The 8,425-nt window shown below is 36.2% G+C and overlaps 3 long non-coding RNA genes across 3 annotated transcripts in view; 1 reads left to right on the top strand and 2 right to left on the bottom strand.

Annotated features, from left to right (window-relative positions):
* Window positions 1–89, bottom strand: part of LOC110067304 (uncharacterized) — a 7,205-nt gene extending 7,116 nt beyond the window's left edge. The window contains exon 1 of the long non-coding RNA XR_016209396.1: window positions 1–89. This exon is cut by the window's left edge and continues 176 nt beyond it. This is a non-coding gene — a long non-coding RNA (uncharacterized LOC110067304).
* Window positions 90–832: 743 nt separating this feature from the next.
* LOC149107295 (uncharacterized) lies at window positions 833–2,521 on the bottom strand. Its single transcript, XR_016209398.1, has 2 exons — window positions 2,401–2,521; window positions 833–1,968 (listed from the first exon to the last, which is right to left on the bottom strand). It is a non-coding gene; the product is annotated as an uncharacterized LOC149107295 (long non-coding RNA).
* Window positions 2,522–2,738: 217 nt separating this feature from the next.
* Window positions 2,739–4,218, top strand: LOC149107296 (uncharacterized). The gene is made up of 2 exons (XR_016209397.1): window positions 2,739–3,005; window positions 3,771–4,218. It is a non-coding gene; the product is annotated as an uncharacterized LOC149107296 (long non-coding RNA).
* Window positions 4,219–8,425: the final 4,207 nt, after the last annotated feature.

Raw genomic sequence — 8,425 nt, forward strand, 5'->3', positions numbered from 1 at the left:
TTGGGATGGATTGCAGCTGCAGTCAGTAACTGCTGAAATTCTTGTAATCCAAAATTCAGAATATCAACTCTTACATTATCAGAATATACTTAGAACTAATTGCCACCTATTAGACTACATCACAAGGTATCCATTGGGTAACAAAAATTAAATCTCAGTTCACTGAGATCTCTCATGGCTTTTGGGTTCCAGTTCAAAAACCCCTCCCCCCATTTCCCTTGGAATTGCAAAATGCTATCTGTGTTATAGGTATGGATATTTTCTGGAATCACTCATGAGTTGGTGAAGTCACCTTTGGAAATGGGATTTCAGAGAGCTGCAGAAATCAAGCCTAGCTTACTATTGAATCATAATTTTAAAACAGCCCCTGCGAAATGAATTCCCAGTAGTCTGGGAATTCCTAGGAATTCCTAGGAATTCCTAGGAATTCCAAGTTATTCCAAGACATGCAAATTATGCTTTATCCAAGACCTTGGAATTTCTGGGAATATTTGGGAATAGTGGAAGTATGACTGGGAATTATTGGGAATTCCTAGGAATTCCAAGTTATTCCAAGCCATGCAAATTATGCTTAATCCAAGACCTTGGAATTTCTGGGAATATTTGGGAATAGTGAAAAGTATGACTGGGAATTATTGGGAATTCCTAGGAACTCCTATTACTTCCCAGACTGTTTTAAAAAATGTATTTGGAATATCTAGGAGTTTTTGGGAATAGCTAAATCACATGAAATATTGCTGGAAATTTCTATAAATTTCCCAAAATGTCAAAATTAAAGATGAACTCGGTGCATGAATCAGTTTCTGTGAATTAGTAAAAATCAACACGATCATTTCTCTGTAGTGAGTTCCATACCTTTTTATTGTTGTCAAGCTCCAAGATAATTATTTCCAGACAAAAAATGTACATTAATTCCAGTTTAAGTCTGACAACTCAACATAAAACTATAGCACTGATAATATTGCTTTTTAGATCCAACATGATTTGTTAGTGTATATGTGCCTGTATGGACCCGTAAATCAAACACTCAGAGTTTAACTGATAGAAAAATAGATGCTCTTAGATTTGATAAATAGATTAAGCAAAAAATTCTGTCATCATAAATGAATATATATTATTTACAATTTCAATAAACCCAAAAGTATATATATGCACGTATATATTTAATATAATTGTAGATTCACACACATACCCATCACAGCCCACTGTTGAACAATTTTTGACTTGATCCTGTATGACTTTAGGAAAAAGAGGAAGACATCTCTCACAGATGTCATAAATGAAAAGCTCACAGTTTCCACACACTTGCTGTACATTTGTAAAACTGTACTGTGACATTCTCTGGACAAATTACCGGTAGTTTCATTAAAACAAGGATATCTTTAGCAGCCTCTCATTGTCATACAATGTCTTGAAATTAAGGCCAGAATAGCCATACAGGCATATTCTTTGGCAGAAAATGTTTTTTTCTTGGGAACCATTAGTTTCACTTTCATCAGGGGAGTCCAGTGAATGGTCATCAGTGTCAGAGTTCTCAATTTCTTCAGAGGAGTCGGAACTGAAACTTCAACATCATTATCTGAATCACTGTCTGTGGACAAATCTGAGTTGTTGTGTATTACATCAACTGGTATTTTTGTAGTCTTTTCAGGTATTGGCAACTCAATTTTATCAAATGCTTCTGTGAAACTTCAATTTTTGCATAAAGGTTCACTCCATAATCCATCAAAGTCATCCACAACATTTTTGCCAACAGCCATCTCACTCAGGTGAGCCGAAAACTGTGAGGTGTTCTGTTCATGGTGTTGGAAATGATATCCAAGAAAAAGGGATGCAAGAGAGGGAGATGACGTCAACTGGCCTGTGAAGACTGCTTTAAGCGATTTATGTGGTCGAATCTTGTAGATTTTGGTATGGGTATAGTGGGATCATCAATATGTTTCTTGTATTTCCTTGTCCTCGTGGTCACTTTAATTCATGACACAACAAAATCAAAAGAATCAAAAAGATTATGAGTTAGTGGGAAACAAATAAATAACTGACATAAATAAATGACAATGCAAATAAAAAAAACCTACATCTTGATGTATTGAAAAGACTATAGATCTCATATCATGCTAATCCTTATAAATAATTCAAAGGAAAAATGACAAGCATCGCAAATTTATACTTGCTGCATTGTGCTGACTGGGTGTTGAAATAGATTTGGTGGACTAATACAACAAGCTTAAGCTCATTTCGCAGAATTTATCTCGTTTCCTCAGGTCGATCTGAAACCTTTTAGGTGAATTTCGGCTTTTGGGGTTTTTAAAGAGCACACAATGCATTGCTTAGTTTGATTTATAATTTACAATTATAGGTTATCATAACAGAAAATCCCTATAAAACTGGATTCCTTACCTTTGCAGTGAACTTGATTCAAGTGCCTCATGATCCTTTATCTTGACAACCGTCGGGAACAGATCAACCAGTTAAAGTACGTTCCATTTTCCTCCTTGATTTATTCGTAAAAGGTTTGTGTAGTTTTTTCCTTTTGAAGCAAGACCCATCTTTCAAAAGACCACCAAAACAGCGTGGAAAGGGAAACAGACTTGCCATCGAAAGCGACTGGTCTGGCAACCTCGTTGCCAGTCTCTCTCTCCTTCTTCTCCCGTTTCCATTCTCTCCTCAACTGATCAACTGAACCAATCACAGCACGCGAATTTTCACGTGACTATCCTTGTGACTGAACGTGACAAAGATTGCGTTATTAATTCTCTTTTGGCGCCCATCTTTGAATTCAGCGTTAACGGCTGATCGCTCGTGCGTTTTATTAGATTTCACTTCCAAAATTATATCAAAATGGTTTTTGCTGCGGTCCTGTGACCAGAAGAAAACAGCGTGAGTGTCATTAAGGAGAAACAAGTTATTCTTGGCGAAGATTTGGAGTTAAAAGAAAGTCTTACTGTGGATGTTTCAACGGGGAAGAATTCAAAGGACAGATTAGCCGTATACAAAATTATTTGGTGAGTAATCGAATTCAAGTAACCTTATATTATACAAAGTAAATTCTTGTATTTAGACAAAAGCTTTTGAATGAACTTTATCATCACGAATCATACACGAGTGGATCACTCAGTCATGGCATGAAATGAATTCTGGCTAAAGCAAAGTTGAAACAATTTAGGTTGCCCAGTGTGCGTGCCTAAACAATTTGATTTGCGAGTAACAAGTTTCTCTCGCCTCACTTGTTCAAACGAAATAAATATAGCAGTTCTCTCTGATCCCAGTCAAAGTTCTTGACAAAAACTCCAACGAGGCAGCCAGTGTGCATGAGTTTGATATGTCTCCTGTGTGTTTCAGCCTGACTGTATGGCAGTCCGTGTTGATCTTCAATTTTTGTCCATCCGTATATTCTTTTGTGTTTACTCTATTATTTAAATGTTCCTTAAATGTTTTAAGTGTCTTTTTTAGTATTTCTAATGTCTAAATTTGGCTAAAAACCGTGATATACACAGTGTATCCTCCAATTCAAGAGTTGTTGATACACTTATAGAGGAAGGAAAACCTTGATTTAATCTACTGTAAGCTCAAGATTTATGTAACATATTTATCAATAGTATACAAGCACCTTCCATTATCAAGTCTTCTCTTTTAACATTTCAACCAGCTTACAGTCAGGTCTTAATTAGCTGCGTGTATTAAACTGTGAGCACATAAATATTTGGATCTCAGTCTTACAGTACCTCATATATATCGCAATGTACTGTATTTTTTAAATTTTGTTTTAGGTGTCATGCAACAAAGATGAAGATGAAGAGGCCAGCTGTTGACAGCGTAATTAGAGGGCAACAAAAGAAGCTGCGGAAACAAAAGAAATAACTGAACAGCAGCTAAGTTTGCCCAAACTCAGCCTTTTTTAATTTTAAGGATTGTTTCAGTTTTGTTCTTATAATTGATTCCTTACATTCATGAAAATCCAGATTTGTTCCACATAATAACAATAATTTAAGCTAAAATCTTGTGTATGGAAAATTGTTGGATTTGTAAACCAAAAAAGTAAGTAAATTATCTGAAAAAGTTCTCTTTTTATCAAACATGTAAAAGTTTGACCTTCATAGCTGTTTTCAGTTTTACTTTTAATTCTTGGTGTAATAAAAAAGAAACAGGATAATATTATTCTAATGACTTATGTTTAAATTCATGAAAGCCAATGTAATAAACCATTGATTTAAAGCCTGTTTGATGTGATATCAGTGACTTTATTTGTTATTTTAATGCTGGGCATTAATCATCAAAATTTTGTCTGGCCTACAAACGATACAAAATTCCCAGTTTTTCTCAGATTTTCCAAAAAATTCCAACCTATTCTCAAAAAATCCTACAAATTCCAAGTTATTCCCAGAAATTCCTAGGAATTTTTGAGAATTTTAAGGAATTTTCAAGGTGAGTATATTTCAGTTGGAATTCCTAGGAATTCCTAGGAATTCCAAGTCAGCTCTATGTAAACTTGGAATTCCTAAGAATTCCTAGGAATTCCGAGTCCGAATTACCGTGAAAATTCACACCTTAGATTCCTAGGAATTCCTAGGAATTTTTTCCTAGGAATTCTTAGGAAATTCCTAGGAATTCCTAGGAATTCTTAAAGTTATCTCACAAGGGAAAACACATAATCATTAACTTGCGATTCTGACTGTATCCAAAAAGATGGTTGATGGTACATCTATACCCATTATGCAGCAGTAAATGTCAATCCCCACCTGTCCCAATGCAAACCTAGGACAATGCAGGGATCAATAGGACATTTAACACATAATCATGACCTTGATAAGTGGGTCATTTTAAACAATTATTGGATGAGGTTTTCATGATATCTAGAATAATCACGGTCGAGGTAAGTCGAAGCCGAGGGCTGAGACTGATAACACTAACCGAATCTAACAATTGTTTTATTATACATTGTTTTTAAAAAAATAACGACAAACGCGATATCGCACCAAACACAGTTAATCTTCGAAAAGCCATGTTCTTACTTCACTGTCCGTGAACTTGACATTGTGCTTGGAAATCACGCATTGCGAATGCATTAACCTGCAGATTATTCACTAATCTGCTAGCAGATTAGTGAATAATCTGTAGGTTGTGCTGTTTCCCAGAATTAACTGTAGGCTTTTAGCCAATGAGAAGACAGAGGGTGACTACAATGTATAATAAAAAAGCATTATTAGGAAGATTGACATTGTTGACTGTTTTGGCTGATTTGAACTTGCAGTATTTTTTAACAGTGGGAATTAACATCTATCGTTAATGCTTTAATAAATAAATAACTTTCTATTTCAGCCTGATAGGAACCACTGATGAGCTTGAATATTGCCTGTTCCATAACTCAGATAAATTGACTGTGGATAGTTTTGGATGAGCAATGGGACAAATTTTGCAAAGTACGACTTATCTATTATTTCAGTTCGCAAGGCATTGTGGTAAAATGTACAGCCGCCATCTTTTTTTGTACAGTAAACATGGGTTATTGACCAAGTGTGAGGACAAGTTGGCTGGATATTGGCAAAGCAAAGAAAGAAAAGTTTTTTTTTTTTTTGCGTGTTATGGACCGAGACGGAGTCGAGGTCCATAGACATAAACTTTGGCGTTTCCGAAACTTTTAACGCCATTCGTTTGCTAACGTACGGGCATAACATAGCTCTTACCTCAAGCTTGCCTTTAAAAACAACATTTTCCACACCAAGCGAAGGGTCTTCTTGTTCTTTCGTAGTCTGTGAATTTCTCAAACAGTCTAATCCTACCTACGTTCAACACAAACGCTTTCGTTATCCATAACCTCGGCGACTCTTGAAACCGGACGAGATGAAGGTGAGGTGTCATGCGTGCAGCGATATTTGAATAAATTAATTTTACTTATTGTTTGAAGAAACAAGAAGCTCTAAGAGCTTACTACTGGGCCTTGGTCAATGCTCAAAATCACTTTCTGCGCATTAAAGGCCTGACGCAGCGCAGTGAAATCTTTCGGCTAAAATCGCACTAACTATATATGTCCCGCGCAAACTGAGAAAGATATTACGAGTCCCTGTCCATAAAAATGGAAAATAACTCGGCAAGAGTCGAAAATTCGATTTCCCTCATATTTTCATGGTAGATAGGCTAGGGCATGACAAAAACTCCTGGATAGTTTTTTGGGCAAAATATCCTTTTATTTCAAAGAAATATGCAAATTACCAAATTCCGTTAAAATCGTCATTTGACGCACCATTTTATTAAACAAGTTTGAGAGCCTCGCATGCAAAACCACATCATTCGTCCGTCTTTAAAACACTCAAATATTTTTGTGCAATGTTTAAATGTATACTGGGTTGATTTTAGGGAATGTAGCGTTGTCTTTTTGGGTGCAAAATAATTAAAATTCGAAGACATGTATTTCATTCACTTAAAAATACTTCGTGAATATAATTAATTTTCACCAAGTGCGAAACCTTCAAATGGATCAAGCTTCTGGTGGTTGAATCGCAGAAGGATGGTCTACAGATTCCTGTAAAAATTTCTTTGGGCAAATGATTGTGAGCGACGCGAGAGCTTTTCAAAGTACGTTAAAAATGCAAATATTTGACCAAACGTCGTCAAATTTCAATTTACGGGTTAGACGTATATTTTAGCATGCGCCACACGACTTGACCTATGTTAGGTTGAAATAGACACAGAGCTGATAATTTCGAAATGTTCTAACCTCATTTGCTGTAAATGACAGGTCCTCTTGTAGAATATTCTTTAGATATTTTCTTTGAAAATGCCAACTGATCTCAAAAATAAGATTTTTTTCTGGTAAACTAATAGGCCAGTTTTGATATAATAATTAAAATTCTGTCTTGCCTTCGAGGCTTGGGGGAATAAAACAAAAAGCAACAACAAAAAAATATTCATTCCTCGACCACGATGCGATTTCTTGTGTTTTTTTTTTGTTCTCCGAGACAAGTTAGCATTTTAATATATCGAAAATGGCCTATTTCTCGAACCTGAGCATATATTCTATAAAATCGCCATAATCTCAACACTTAAAAACTTTATGGCTAGACTAATTAACACTCAGAAACTATTACAGGATTTCGACCGAAAGACTGACCAAGACTGATTCATATTATATTTTTATTTAGAAATGCTAAACGACTGCTAGAATTGTTTTGGCTTTAATTTGCTGTGGACAAAAATTCTGAGATTTAACATACCGAGAAATTGCCAATCAGCATTTCGCTCAGACACACCGGCGCGATCTCAAAGTGCCCGGCCGTCAGAAATCGTTGCAGAAATTGGACGGAAAAACTTCAGTTTCCTGAGAGTATTTTATGTTTATTTACCAATGCCAATCTCGAGATAAAGATAAACGACTCTTTAAAGTCTGAACTTTTTCTCAAAATTCTGAATCAGTGTTGACTGGCGGGTATTAGTCTTTTTTGAGACCCTACCCGTGTGTTTGACCATAGGTGCCGAAACCATGCGTTATTATGGAAAATTCTTAGAAAAAAAATCCAAACCAAAACAAAACAAAATATAATCAACAAAACAAAACAAACCAAAACAACAAGAATCGCTATTGGGAACAAATTCTATATTCTGAACAAATATGGCAAACTTCCGAAAGATTTAAAAGAATCATCGAAATTCTGTAACAATTTCTGGTTTCCGGGCATTTATTGTCCATTTGAGATTGTACCCTCGAGTCTGATCTGACCGATAAATGGAGAAACAATTTTTCAGTATAACTAGACGGTTTTTCTCTGGTTTGGAATCTATCTTGACGGGTAGGTAACGTGGGTCAGAAACTACAGTGTTTATTACGGGAATATTCCATTAAAATTAATTGTCTTAAAATTCGAACCTATGAACAATGCAGTGGCGGATCTAGGGGAAGGGCCAGGGGGGCCCGCCCCCCTTATTTTGGGTAAAAAGCGAAAAGATCACGAAAGAAGAGAAGCCGGCAGGGCAAGTAAAAAAACCATCCCCCCCCTCCCCGCACGCACACACACACACACACACCTAGCTCGAGATCTGGATACGCCAATGCAATGTATGAATAGCAAAGTTAATTAAGATACTAGACAAAGAATTGCATTGATCAAGTTTGGAGAGATGTAAAAGTGCTAGAAGGAGTCCAGTTGCTTTTCATTCTTCATGCAATAGACCTTTATCGTACTCTCGGTATCTTCCACCTAAGACTAATGCGAGAAGGTTTTTCAAATGGAAATGACATTAATTATCATTGGATGCATTTTCTTCTTCCTTTTCATTGGACGAGAGCCCACAACCCGAAACCAAATTTGCTGATCGAATGTTAAAACAATAATTGAAATCGGTTATTACAAAACATCGTGATTTGTCAGTGTCTCGCAGGTCAATTATTAACCGCGCGGCCATGGGCCGAGCGCGGTTCTAGGTTTACCCG

Source organism: Orbicella faveolata, unplaced genomic scaffold, assembly GCF_042242905.1.
Source record: "Orbicella faveolata isolate gen_17 unplaced genomic scaffold, um_ofav_v1 contig_27, whole genome shotgun sequence".
Lineage (NCBI taxonomy): Eukaryota > Metazoa > Cnidaria > Anthozoa > Scleractinia > Merulinidae > Orbicella > Orbicella faveolata.